This window comes from Ictalurus furcatus, chromosome 17 (genome assembly GCF_023375685.1).
Source record: "Ictalurus furcatus strain D&B chromosome 17, Billie_1.0, whole genome shotgun sequence".
NCBI lineage: Eukaryota > Metazoa > Chordata > Actinopteri > Siluriformes > Ictaluridae > Ictalurus > Ictalurus furcatus.
In genome coordinates this window covers 14,963,962-14,979,299 of record NC_071271.1, presented here as the reverse complement: position 1 = coordinate 14,979,299, position 15,338 = coordinate 14,963,962, and positions in this window count along the sequence as shown.

The window sequence follows — 15,338 nt, the reverse complement described above, 5'->3', positions numbered from 1 at the left end:
GTAGGGGACTCCATAGTTCTGCTGGGAGACTTCAACACGCACGTGGACAATGATGGAGATACCTGGAGAGAATGGCCTCCCTGATCTAAACCCGAGCGGGATTTGTTGTTGGACTTCTGTGCTAGTCATGGACTGTCTATAATGAATACCATGTTCGAACATAAGGAGGCTCATAAGTGTACGTGGTACCAGAGCACCCTAGGCTGAAGGTCAATGATCGATTTTGTAATCGTATCATCTGATCTGAGGCTGCATGTTCTGGACACTCTGGTGAAGAGCGGGGCAGAGCTGTCAACTGACCACCATCTGGTGGTAAGTTGGGTCAAGGGGTGGGGGAAGACTCTGGACAGACCTGGAAAGCCCAAACAGGTAGTGCGGGTGAACTGGGAATGTCTGGAGGAGGCCCATGTCCATGAGATCTTCAACTCACACCTCCTTCAACTCATAACATTAAGTAAGCAAAAACAAGGATGTTTTCTTGCAATAATACACTCCAATTAAACTATGCTACAACATTCATAATGCAATCGCTACCATCATTTTAAACTCACCTGCTTGAACTGTTTGAATAAATACTGCAGTTAAGCAGCCGCTCTTCCTTAAAGCACGGTTAATCTATCTGCACATAAATTTTAAGGGCGCGGCTTTTACACATGCATCCGAGAGAAATACATGTATTTCGCTTACTATATAGTAGGTAAGTATGCGGTTTCGGAGGCAGCCATGGTGACCGGCGGAGCTGCTGCTGCGTTGGTTCCAATGTCTTCTTCTTGCACAGTGCATCCATGAAAAGTTCCCGACTGACTACCTGTCAGACAGTGCATCAGTACCGGTACTACGGGTACTTCTGGTACCGTCAACTTTTTTTCTTTTTAGTACGGTACTTTTGACAACCCTAGTGCAAACTCACTCCCATTGCAGATCATTATTTGAGTATACATGGGTGATGAGATGGTAAGTCTTATGTGGACACATAAAATTAAAATACAGAGTCATGCATTATATGCTTTAGCTTGGGACAATTTTCAGCATTATAAAACACATAAAACAGCATTATATCATAGAAGACAAAGACTCAAGACAATCTGATAGAGACTGTCACAGTTTATGCAGATTTTCTCATGCATCCAGTGGCTAAGAGCTGATGCATATGTACAGCGCAACTGCATTAGGCAGTAAGACTGTAAAGCAGAGGAGTAAATCCTAGTCCTAAATCTAAAAACTATTTAGTATGAGATGTATATAAAAACAGAAGAAATCAGAATGGGGCAAATACTTTTTAACAGCACTGTAATACCAAAATAGGGTCATTACAGCCTACTGCTGGTTACAACCCATGTCTGAGGTATTCTAAAACAGGCAGAGATTAATGTAAAACAGCTCCTAAAACAGCCAAACAGTAAGATTCTTCATAAAATGAAGCACTTGTTCATACATTCAGCATGAACTGCATTCCATTCTCCAGCCAAATAAAACGTGTACATTACATAAATGTTTATTTAGTTATGCGTACCTCATTATAAAAGAGCATTTTGAGGGCTTAATGTGTATCTCTTAGGGGTATTTATGAAGAACGAAATGTTTAACTCACCTGTAGAATATTGGGCCAGTTTTCCAGTTCCTACATACGTATTTCATGTAGAATGTCTAATTTTAAAGATATAGAACCAAGTAAATATGTTTAGGTCAGTCTTATATTTAATCTTCCTGTTTGAATAATTAATGTAATTTTTTAGTTTCTTAGAATAAACACCTTCCTTTGGGAAATCATTGTCAAGTTACAGAGCTTTGAATTATTTTTGGTGCTTTTCATGCTGAATGTTCGAAACTTCTTTTGGAACATTTCTAATTTGTAGCATGCTGTGTTATGTTACATGCTGTGTTTCAAGTACCACAGTTATGGCCTCACCTCCTCAGTCCATCTTACTGCAGTAATGAAAACACCCAAGATTCATTAGTTAGGTTCACTATACAAAGACATGCATTGTAAATGATTGGCATTTCCAAATTAGTGTGTGAATATGTACAATTGTGCCTCGCAATGGGTTGGCACCCTGTCCAGGGTGTCCTCCACCTTGTGCCCGAGTTCCCTGGTATAGGCTCCAGGCTTCCCCATGACCCTGTGTAGGATACGTGATATGGAAAATGGATGGATGGTATACAATTACCATCCACTTTAATAGGAACACCTGTACAGCTGAACACAGACTAGAAAGATTAGGAAAAAAAATCACCTGGTCATCCTCAATTGTCCCATTTTGGTGAGTCTGTGCCCATGATAGCCTCATATTCTTGTTCTTGGTTGACAAGAGTGGAACCTGATGTGGTCTTCTGCTGTTATAACCCATCCACCTCAAGTGTTGTTGTGTTGGGTTGCCTGAGATGCTTTCTGCACACCATGGTTGTAAGGAGTGCTTATTTAAGTTACTATAGACTTCCTGTCAGAACAGACCAGTTTGGCCATTCTCTGCTGACCTCTCTTATCAACAAGGTGTTTCCACCCACAGAACTGTAGTTAACTCAATGATTTTTAGTTTTTGCACCATTCTGTGTGAAATTCCCAGGAGAGCAGCAGTTTCTGAAATACTCAAAACATCTCAACTGGCACCAAGAACCATGCCACCATTAAGTTCACAGAGATCACATTTTTTTCTCCATTCTGATGTTTGAGGTGAACATCAACAGAAGCTCTTGATCTGTATCTGCATGATATTATGCACTGTGTTGCTGTTACATGATTGGCTGATTGGATAAATGAGCAGGTGTGCAGGTGAGCAGGTGTGCAGGTGTTCCTATTAAAGGTGCTGATGAGTGTATAACATAAATAATAAATCAAATATTTCAAACAGTCCATTGATAACATGCTACCATCAATGAGTAAAATTAAGCCCACAATAATATAGGTTTGCATCTGACAGCCTACAGTACGCAATCATCTGTACAGAGCTTCATGATTAAATCCTGGAATAACGTGACACTGCTTTTGCATTCTGTGAATAGCAAATTAATACACATTTTCCCCATGCTGTTCCCATTAATTAAACAACAAAGAATTGCAAGATATGCATATGTATAGTGCTGCCATGATAATAAAATTACTATTCTTCATTATGATTGTGTTCATACATGAGAGTAAATTCAGACTGCAGCTGTCTGTCGGGGTGTCTCTTAGCAGCATTTCAGCTTCACAGGTAATTATAAAGAGACTGCCAACTGGTTGACAGATTAAAAAGAAAGGTAATTTATTTAATTAGACTAGAGGAGCAATAGGATTGCAACCAGCTGTCTACAGAACTCTTTAAATCAAGCCATCCCAAAAAAGACTTTCTCAGGCAGCTATCCTAACAAAAACAAATGTTACAACAGAAAGTCAGATATTCAGTTGAATTTCAACTGTTAGGAAACCTATGTCATGGAGCTTCATATGGAAACCTGTTAAAATATTTTAAAATGGACAACACCACCGGCCAGATAAGAACACATAATTACACTAGATTATTATGATTTTTAACTGTGTAAAACATTTAAACGTACTGATGAATGAAGTTAAATATACTTCCAGTTTGAGACTGACTCCCAGTGGAAACCCTGTAAAAGAAACAGATTAACTGCACTCATGGTCTTTGCATATGAGTGAGACTGAGCTGGTGGCTCAGTCTTGGGAGTTTGTTGCCTTGCATTTTATTAAACAAGTGCTTGACTGTGACCTAATTCAGGGTACTTTGATTGAATCCAGCTAGTCTTTATGTGTTATTATTAATTTTGTATTAATGCTTGAGTCTCCTCTGATTGCACATTTACTTCATTCACAGGATTCTTATTTTAGACACATCTCACCTCAGGTTTCTTTGCAATTGTGTTCACAGCCTTCAGACCAACTGCAATAATTAATACCAAAACAAGCTTATTACATACTTCAGTTTCTTAAGAACCCTTGTTTTGCAGTCTGGCATGGTAGATCTGTCAGAAAAAAAAAAAAAAAAAACTGGCCTGTGGCTCACCACAAGCACTGCCTTGAAAATCAGATCTTTGTATTTCCATAGAAACAGTACAAATGAGCTCTCTGTTTTTCTCCCATAGTGAAAACCTTTTTTTATCATCACCTAGATATAAAAGGCAAACATACAGTACAGGCTGAGAACCTCAAATAGCTTTTAAATATTAATGCTTGCAGCAACTATTTACCCACATTTAGCTCTAATTTGTCTTTTTAAAAAAAAAAAAAAAATTTTTTATAGAGCACTCTTATCATAAGTGCTTTCTGCTTTCATTCTCTGGCTGATCTGAAGGCAAAGTAGATGCAAACATTAATTGGCATTCAATCTCCCAACCATTTAACATTGCACAAAAGAGAATGAAATATGAATCACTGCACACAATATCTGCAATGCATATAGGTATTATAGGTTTCTACTGTTAGGGTACATGGTCAGGGTGAGAAAAAGATATAATATTACAGACAGAATAAAACAGAGGAAGAACAAAAGATGAGGGTGGCAGCAGAAGAGAGATAGATCAGAGGAGGCTGAAATCCTGTGTATGTACATGTGTGTGCGTGTGTGTGTGTGTGTGTGTGTGTGTGTGTGTGTGTGTGTGGTAGGCTCTTAGGGACCTTGCCAATAGGCTGAGTCAGTCAGGTTAAGCTCATTAAAGTGCAAACTGCAGGGAAATTAAGTGTGCTGACCCACTAAAGATGGAATTCTTAATATTGTGTGCAAAATGTGAACTGCTACTGTATACATCTGTATAGAGTACTATATACACTGTAAAAATTAACTATAATAACAACAACAGCAGTCATCCTCATCCTCATCCATTCATCACCTCCAGTAACCGCATTATCCAGTTGAATTTGAATACAAATAGTATACAGTGGATCTAAAAAGTCTACACACCCCTGTTAAAATTGCAGGTTTTTGTGATGAAAACAAAAAATGAAAACAAGAAAATCATGACAGAATATTTTCCATCCTCAATGTGAAATTACAACGTATAAAAATAAAGTGATATACAATCACAAACATTTTGGGAAATGTTTGGAAAAAGGAAAAATAAAAAAACTTACAATAATCTAGTTACATAACTGTGCACACCCCTAAACTAATACTTTGTTGAAGCACCTTTTGATTTTATTACACCACTCATTCACACAGTCGATCAGCATGGTACATCTTGCCTTGGAAATATTTTCTCACTCTTTCTTGCAAAAATATTTTAGATCCATCAAATTTTAAGGCCATCTCCTGTGCACAGCCTGCTTCAGGTCAGCCCACAGATTTTTAACTGGATTCAGGTCTGGGCTCTGGCTAGGCCATTCAAAAACATTGATCTTCTTTTGGTTAAGCCATTCCTTTGTTGATTTGGATGTATGCTTTGGGTCACTGTCGTGCTAAAAGGGGAAATTCCTTTTCATCTTCAGCTTACTAGCAGACACCTGAATGTTTTGCACTAAAATCGACTGGTATTTGTAGCTATTCATAATTCCCTATACCTTGATAAAAGCCAGATTCGGGCTGAAGAAAAGCAATCATGATGATGCTGCCACCACCATGCTTCACCGTGGGTATGGTGTTCTTTTGGTGATATGCATTTATTTTCCCCTAAACATACGTTTTGGAATTATGGAATTATTATACCTTTTGTAATTGGTCTCATCAGACCATAACACATTTTGCCACATGGTTTGGGGTGATTTAGTTGAGCTTGGATGTTTTTTGTGAGAAAAGGCTTCTGTCTAGCCACCGTACCCCATAGCCCCGTCCTGTGAAGAATACGTGAGATTGTTGTCACATGCAGAGAGTAATCAATACAGGCTTTGTAAACTCTTTGCAGATGTGAAGAAAATCCTACAGAAACAGCTGGTCTTTATTTGGGGTTAATCAGAATAATTTACTTGATGAGAGTTGTATGATAATTACTTTTGAACATTAGATTGTTCATTCTGAACACAGTCACATACCCAATTATAAAAGGGTGTGCACACTTATGCAACCAGGTTATTGTAAATTTTTTTTCTCCTATTTTCCCTAAAATGTTTCATATTGTTTTTCACTCCATTTTTATTTGTTGTAATTTCAAATTGAGGGTGGAAAAGTTCTGACATGATTTATCTTACTTAAATTTTTATTTTTATTTTATTTTATTTATTTATTTTTTTAATGTCACAAAAACCTACCATGTGTAGACTTTTTTTTTATATCCACTGTACACAACAGAGTTCATCCATAATTCAACCAATTATGACTGTTACAAGTAACAATAAAACTTATCAGAATCTGGAGTGCTTGCTGGGATCTGCTTTATAACTCGCACCCTTACTTTCAATCCTCTACTCTCATTACTTTTCACCATAAAATAAGCTAGGTGTGAAGCCTTACAGGAAAATATATAGTAACATATGCTAATATGTAGTCACCTGAATATACTAACATCGATGGAGAATATGGAGAACATGCAAACCCTGCACACACATGGTCATGGTGGGAATCGAACCCCCGACCCTGATGTGTGAGGTGAACGTGCTAAGCACTAAGCCGCTGTGCGCCCACACTACTATTTTTATTTTTATTTTTTTGTAACATGCTAATTGTAAATAATAAATCAGTTACTAAACCTGATGTACAAGGCCCATTGATTCCTGATATAATACCCATTTTCTGGACCAAATCCATTCCTAAGACAAATTACTGTAGTGGCATATGCAGTAGAAACAAGCCTAAAAAAGATGACACATGGGCTGTCAATTCCTATTTGGTGCAGTGGAGGATGACCCATCAAGCTGTTTCCTTCATGAGACTAACAACATGTCTCAGTGCCGTCTTAATTTCCAACAAAACAGCCAATTATATAAATAAACTCTGTCAAGACTGAACCTATTGCAAAAAAAAACTTGTTAAAATGTGTGAAGTATCAGTGTCTTTACTTGCCCTATGAAATTAGTTGTATCTTGCAGAATAATCTTAATTAGAATGTGCGATCACATACAATATATCAGGAAAATGTGTTAATGTGAAAGAAAGGGAGAGAGAAGTTTTATTGCAGGTGTTTCTCCAGCATGAGGCTAATACAACTCTTCATTTCAGTGTTGTTTACTAGTTTAGTTTAAGCAGTCTCTTTAATGTATTTGCAAATGAAACATTCTGCAGACGTGTGTCACATTGCAACATGCAATATTAGACCAAAACTATGACTCTATATTCATTTTTGCACTGTAGGAATCACTTTTTTCACTCTTTTCCTCTTGACTCCCTACATTATGTCTCAGATTTGTACCAGAGAAGCATTGTTTTTTATGACCATAGCATAAAATACCATTTTGTAGGCATGAAACACAATTGATTTTAAAATTAATTTAGAATTTCTAGCCTGCTGTTCATAAGAGACCACCATTAAAAAGCTCTAAACACAGTCCCAGATCAGCACTGTCTATCATTTTATTAAAAATTTTGCAATGTATTTCCTGTGGTTGTCATCTGAATGGACATTATTCATTCACAGCAATGCCTTGACCTGACCTTGACATGGTCTCATCTATTTTTTCGAATAATCTAGGGCCCCCCAGTGCAATCACTACTCAAGGTTGGAGCCCATGGCATAACCAATACAAAAAGAAGCTTGGTAAGCACTAGGTTTATGTGTTTGACCATGGCTTGTGTGTTTGAATTTGTACTCCAGGTTTTCAGTGCATACTCCTTGTCTGATTCTTGAGCTAAATACAATATTGGCACTAAAATCATTATCAGTGGCCCGACTCTAATAGTACACTGTTGTAATCACTCATTATACTGTAGGCGTACTCAACCATTATTGATTCTTGGAACCTTGCTCTTCATGATTCTCAGTTACAGCCTTTGCAAACAAATTATTTTCCACTTTCAGAGTGCTTGCTCAGCTGATGACATTGGGATAGGGAAAACCATCAATGCAACATTTGTATTATATTTACAGCATTTGGCAGACATTAGACAATCTAGAAACTCAGTTAAATTGCTGTGTGAAAACAGCAGATGATCTTAAAAAACCCCGAAGGGTTATAGCATAACCTCTGACACCAATTTCCTGTTCACTTCATCACTGCACATACTTTATATAACTCAGTTTTCTGTATCTCTTTGCAAAGTCTTTCCAATTCTCTATTTATGAAAGCTTTGAGCCTTGTTTATCTATGATAGTGTTGTAAGTGTCTAGAGCCTTTGCCTGTTCTCCTGACTACTCTTTTGCTTACTCTCTGGTTCTATCACTTGATGTCTGATCATGTTTTGACCCTTGTCTGCTCTATTATTTTTGGATTTTGGACTGTGTTTTGGTAGTGTCCATATCACCTACTTTTGTAAAGAGCCAAAACAGCCTCCTGAGTCCAGTGCATTACAAAACTGAAGATTAGGCCTTTAAGGCCTAAACCCAATATAAGGGGTTTAAAAACATTTTGGTAAATGTTTACATATAGATGAAGAGGATACTGAACTGCATAGAACATGTTTTTGTGGCCTTTCTAGGAACAGTGGCCTTGCTTTTTCGAATCTCCTATTTTCTTGTCTACTTCCAGAGCTTTGTGTCTTCAGATGTGTTTTGTGTCTTCTCTTGGACAATACATCTCAAAGCTGTTATGAAGTTAGTGTTATTTTCTCTTTCTCCATCTACAAGGTTTGTATTTCTGTTGAGTATGATACCCACAAACTGGATTCCTTAAATGTAGGATTTGATCAGAGGACATGAGGTATAGGGACTTTCTATGTAATACAGAGAGAAATGGAGAGAAAATTGGCAATTTGAAATCGTAATGTCCAGTTACAGAATTGCAGAAATCGTAATGTAGGTAAAGAACTGCTGTTTTTTTCCTTGTGTAATATATAGTGGTCTTTGCACAGTCACCCCAGTGTTTATGCGCTTCTTGTTGGGCAGCAGCTCAATGTCCAACAAAATAGGCCGGCTGGCTTACATGGTATAAGTACTAAATATTTGCCAGTCATATTTTAAACTACTCAGCAATCAAAATGGTCACCATATAGGAACAGACCTGACCCTACTTACTGATTAATAAAATATATTTTATTATAAGTATATTTTATTGTTACACATTAGGGTAGTGGTGGCTCAATGGTTAAGGCTCTGGGTTACTAATCAGAAAGTCAGGGGTTCAAGCCCCAGCACTGCCAAGCTGCTACTGTTGGGTCCTTGAGCAAGGTCTCTCTGCTCCAGGGGTGCTGTATCATGTCTGATCCTGTGCTCTACCCCTAACAAGCTTGGATGTGTGAAGAAAAGAATTTCACTGTGTTGTAATGTATATGTGACCAATAAATGTTTCATTTACATTTATACCACTGCTTTGCTGCAGTTTCCAGCAGTTAGACAATCAAATTACCAACAGTGCAGGTATATTTTCATTAAAATTACCTGCAATATGCAGAAATGTATGACATCTGTAACAAAGCCAATTTTATGAAAATCAGATTTTATGAGGGTAGAGCTGCATGTCTCCATATTGCATTTGCTTCTGAGCAATTGTCACATATCACAGGGGTGTAGATGTATGAAAGTAGTTAACAGCAGCTAATTTGGCATCTAGGTTTCCAATGTTTATAATTATGTGGCTTTGAAATACCAGAAGTACACTGCTGTCATGCTAACATAAATCAGCTTGGAAAGTGATAAACACAATCTTATGTTAACCAACATCTGCCACATGAGCAGGATGTTATACCAATTTTACAAACAATTGATGATGGTAATCTTCACTATCAGGAAAACACAATGCCAAGTCATAATTTAGGCAAGTTTTCACAACCTATTAAAACAGGGGTGTTCAATCTTACCCACAAAGGGCCGGGGTGGGTGCAGGTTTTCATTCCAATCAAGCAGGAGCCACACCTGATTCCACCTGTTTAATCAGTTGAGCTTAGGTTTCAATAGACTCAGGTGTGGCTTCTGCTTGGTTGGAATGAAAACCTGCACCCACACTGGCCCTTTCCAGATAAGATTGGACACCCCTGTATTAAGAGCAAAAAAATCATGTAGTTGCACATATCTGCCTTCAGAGAACTGTTATAACATCTTAAATTGCAAGTTAAGTCTTATTGCCTCACCCAGACTATTTTTTTTTAAAGGTTTGTCTTTGATAACTCAGATTTAGAAGTGACTCACTTGTGCTTTGTTGAGGTTTCAGATTTGTTACAAATGTTTGTCTTAACAATTCCTGGGAGACATAGATTGAGATGAACAAGAAACACAGGTTTTCTTACATTAAACGAGTCAAAACAGTGAGAAAGGTTATGCTTGGCATCAGCGGGATTCAAAAAGACAATCTCCAGATCACAGGCAAACATTTAACTACTGCATCACATGGAAGCAGCAAGAAAACAATCCTTCTATTCTTTACTGATTAGTTTACTGAGTTATTTTGGCCAAAGAGCTGCAGTAAAAGTCACTTCCCTTGTCTCTTTAGAAAAGCTAATAAGACTGTTATTGCTATATTCAGTGGTGATTAATGAGCATTAAGAGTAAATTGGTGCACATTTTGCTCTTCACACCACCCACATAAGTTCCCCTCGACCTTCACGCAGAGACTATTGGACATGTGGGTGCTTGTGTGTATAGTTACTGTTCTGAAGCGTTTTTATTTCTAAAACCATGCATGTGTGTGCACCCATACATCAAGGCTATCATACACATATGTTCTGATCTTATGTTACAAACCCCCTGACTGACTGTGTGTCAGTGAAAAGCCAGAGGACAATGAAACTGAATCATTTCATCATTGGATGACAGTGATAATACTCAATACATTTTAATCTTGCATAAGTCAAATGGCATTCCTGATTGGCTTTATGACAGTGTTAACTATTTAAGAAAGGCAGAAAAAGGCAGAAAACAGCAATTAAAACAAATAACCTACTGTAGTACTATCAAAGATGACAAGAAGCATAGGTTAGTACATTTTACCTGTATGCTGTTATGTCTACTGACAAAGCAAACAGTCAATACATTTTTACATTTAATAACATTGTAGAACACATTTGGAAGACCCTCAGACCATGAGTTAAAAAACACATTTTGGTGCCCTGAGGCCATTGGGAAAGATTGATTTGGTTTCAGTGATTCATCTTTTTGGTAATTTCACAGTGTGCTGGGAGTGATGATCATGCTGGGGGTGCAACAGAGATCCTATAGATCCTATAGAGACACATTGCCCTAATTTGTAGTGTGCATTACTGCTTTAATCTCAATAACACATCTCAGTTGAATGACAAAAAAAACACAACAACTAAAAGATCCTAAAAGCGTAATCCACAAACACACATGCATATGAACCAGTGTGTGTGCAAATAGGTAGCAGTGTGTAGTACCAATAAGGATAAAACATACATGAATTTGGCATTTATTTGTTTGTTCTATGTTGTATATCTACAAAATAGTATTCTTTGTACAAGTTATAACAAGGGTGTTAATATTCTTTTAATCAAATATGTTTTAAGTAGGGCTGCAATCAAGTTTAGAGCCTGATTAGAACATGCTAACAAGTTTAAAAATATACATGGATCCTTTTCTTGTTACCTTTTAATTTTATTTTGTTAACAACAATTTCTAAAGGAAGTACACGCAAATATTCATTGCTGGCATTGCATGATCTGAAGAGAGTCCATGAATATATTTGGTGGGAATAAGGTAGGAATAAACAAAAAGATTTACAATGAAGATGAGCTGTTTGAGTCTGTAAATGTGCCAAAGTTTAGAAAAAAACTGGAATAATAAAAAAGGATAATGCACATGGAAAAATAAAAGGATTCTGTACATTTTCACAAACACAAAATATCTCTTATGCATCTTTGTTACCTCTTCTGCTTCTTACGTACTTCCTTACTTATTTATGCTATTAGATATTTCATCATGTCAGAGTAGCAGTTCTGGCTTTGCAGGAGCAAGAAACAGTTAATGAGGAAAGTAAAAGATGGCGACTTAAGCGGCATGCCTTCAGAGGAGGTCAGTGTGCTGGCCCTATGATTGGGATGAGATTCATACAAACACACATGCATGCACACACACACACACACACACACAGCCTCATTAAAACTGCTTCAGCCCCATTGGGCATCAGAAGGAAATGCACAACTTTGCAAAACTACAAAACAGGCTTTTTTTTCCTACACTGCGAATAGCAGATCTATAATTGAGCGTCATATAGGAGTGCTGAGATTCAAAGTAATCTCATAGAGCAGAGAATGATCATGACAGAGGTTTCTCAGGTAAAACACTTCAATTTATACTATTGCAGCAGAAGAAAGCGAGTTTTTAATTCCATATTGTCATTAAAAAAAAAACCTCACATAATAGTTCATCCAAAACTATTAAACAGGATTTGATTTTTCATAGTCCCATATGGTACAGCAATTTAGTGTATATGCATGGATGACTCAGTGGAGTTAATTAGCTAACTTATTATCTCAGTAGAGAGCTTTCCTTATACTTGCAATGATAAACAGGAACACAGCCACAAAGACCTCACCAGGCAATTTAAGAGTATAGGACAGATGTAGGGAGAGGAGAGACAAAATTCTGAGAGGAGAGTTATTTTGGGAAATCAAACAGGCCTAGGCTAGACTAACCCAGACGATGAATCTGCAGATGAAGCAGAGAGAATGCATGTTTAAATCATTAGCAAACTTACTTGATATACAGCATGTGGTGCTCAATGGAAAGGGTGGTGTGGAGCGATAATGAATCCTCAATAATCTAAATTGTAAACACAATACAAAATGTGAACAAGTATTATAAAAAGTAATATCAAGTATTATAAAAATTAATTTCAAACCATAATGAATTCTAAAAGTTTGTATTAAATCCACTATTTCATATAATAACTATAATAATCCATCCATACATCCATCTTCTACCGCTTACTCCTTTTCAGGGTCATGGGGAACCTGGAGCCTATCCCAGGGAGCATTGGGCACAAGGCGGGGTACACCCTGGACAGGGTGCCAGTCCATCGCAGGGCACATAACTATAATAATAAATAATATAATTCCTATTTATTTACAAATGTCTCTGACTCACAAATAAGACCACATGAGTCACAAACATTTGTTACTAAACTGGAATGAGCAAGGTTTGATTATGTACTGTGTCACTGTCATTGTAGTGTGACTTTCTGTTTTCAGATCATCAGTAACAATGACAGATGCAGTCCCAGAGGCTGCCATAACTACTTTTCCTGATAATCCATTCTAATTTAGGCAGAGCAAAATCTGATGTCCTGTTGAAAGTTATTTCTTACCCATCCACTCCATATCAAAATATAATATTAATTTAAAAAAATGTTCTAAAGATGACCAAATTCTGTTATAGACTACTAAGCTAACTGCCACCAGAAAGGGATGCTGGGAATTACACATCAACATCACCTCTGATGGCATGAAATTTTTACTGAATAACTGAATTATTATTTTTACTATGCCCTGAAATACATGTAAAGGCCCTCTTAGAAGGACCTTTGTGTGTAAGCATGTAACATAATATTTAACATTACATACATTTTAAAATGCAATGTTAGCTTATGTTAGCTAACTGGATAGCATTAGAGTTTAGTAAAGATGTCAGTAAATGGAGCTCATGGGAGTTTTACAATGGATATAAAAAATCTACACACCCCTGTTAAAATGGCAGGTTTTTGTGAAGTAAAATAATTCAAATAAGATAAATCAGAACCTTTCCCACCTTTAATGTGAAATTGCAAAGTATATAAATAAAGTGAAGAACAATCAGAAACTTCTTTAGGAAAACAAAAAAACAAAAAACCTTACAGTAACCTGGTTGCATAAATATGTACACCCCTAAACTAATACGTTGTTGAAGCACCTTTTGATTTTATTACACCACTCAGTCTTTTTAGGTAAGAGTCTATCAGTGTTGCACATCTCACTTAAAAAAAAAAAAAAAAAAACCTTACTTTTTCTTCTAAAAACATTCTAAAGCTGTCAAATTGTAAGGGTATTACCTGTGCACAGTCCACTTCAGGTTACCCCACAGATGGATTCAGGTCTGGGCTCTGGCTAGGCAATTCAAAAACATCAATCTTCTTTTGGTTAAACCATTCCTTTGGATTTGGATGCATGCTTTGGGTCATTGTTGTACTGAAAGGTTAAATTACTTTTTATTTTCAGATTACTAGCAGACACCTGAATGTTTTGTACTAAAATCAACTGGTATTTGTAGCTATTCATAGTTCCCTCTACCTTGATTAAAGCCCTAGTTCTGGCTGAAGAACAGCAGCCCTAAAGCATGAAGCTGCCACCACCATGCTTCACCGTGGGTATGGTATTCTTTTGGAGCTGTGCTTTTTGTGCCAAACATACCTCTTGAAATTATGAAATTATTATAAGGTATATATTATACCTTTTGGAGTTGTTCTCATCAGACCATAACACAATTGCTACATGGTTTGGGGTGACTTAGTTGGGTTTGGATGTTTTTGTGAGAAAAGGCTTCTGTCTAGCCACCCTACCCCATAGCCCAGACGTGTAAAGAATATGAGAGATTATTGTCACATGCAGAGAGTAATCAGTACATGTCATATATTCCTGCAACTCCTTTAATGTTGCCGCAACCTCACTGGTAAGATTTTTTCTTGTTCTTTTATACATTTTGGAGGGATGTTCTGTTCTTTGTGATGTCACTGTGGTGCTCCAGTTTCTCCACTGGTTGATGATGGCCTTCATGGTGTTCCATGGTAATCTAATGTTTTGGAAATTCTTTTATACCCCTCCCTTGGTCAATATCCTTCGACAAGTGAGATACCATATAGGCTTTGTAAGCTCTTTGCGGATCATGGCTTCAGTAGCAGATGAAACCAAGAAGATGTCAAGAAAATCCTGCAGAAACAGCTGGTCTTTATTTGGGGTTAATCAGAATAATTTCATTGATGAGAGTTGTTTGATAATTACTTTTGAACATGAGATTGAACGTGATTGGTTCATTCTGAACACAGTCACATACCCAATTATAAAAGGGTGTGCGTACATATGCAAATGGGTTATTGTAACCATTTTACTTTTCCTATTTTTCCCTAAAATGTTTCTGATTGTTTTTCACTTAATTTTTTAGAAATTTTTATTTCACATTGAGGGTGGAAAATTTTGACATGATTTATCTTACTTTAATGTTTTTACTTCACAAAAACCTGCCATTTCAACAGGAGTGTGTAGACATTTTAAAAAGTATATCCACTGTATTTATTGAAATGCTTTCTAAGGACATCATTACATTACAATCAGAACATGGACAAGGACAATAGACAAGGACAAAAGTAGCTTAATTTAGCTAACTAGGCTAGCTGACCAGGTAGT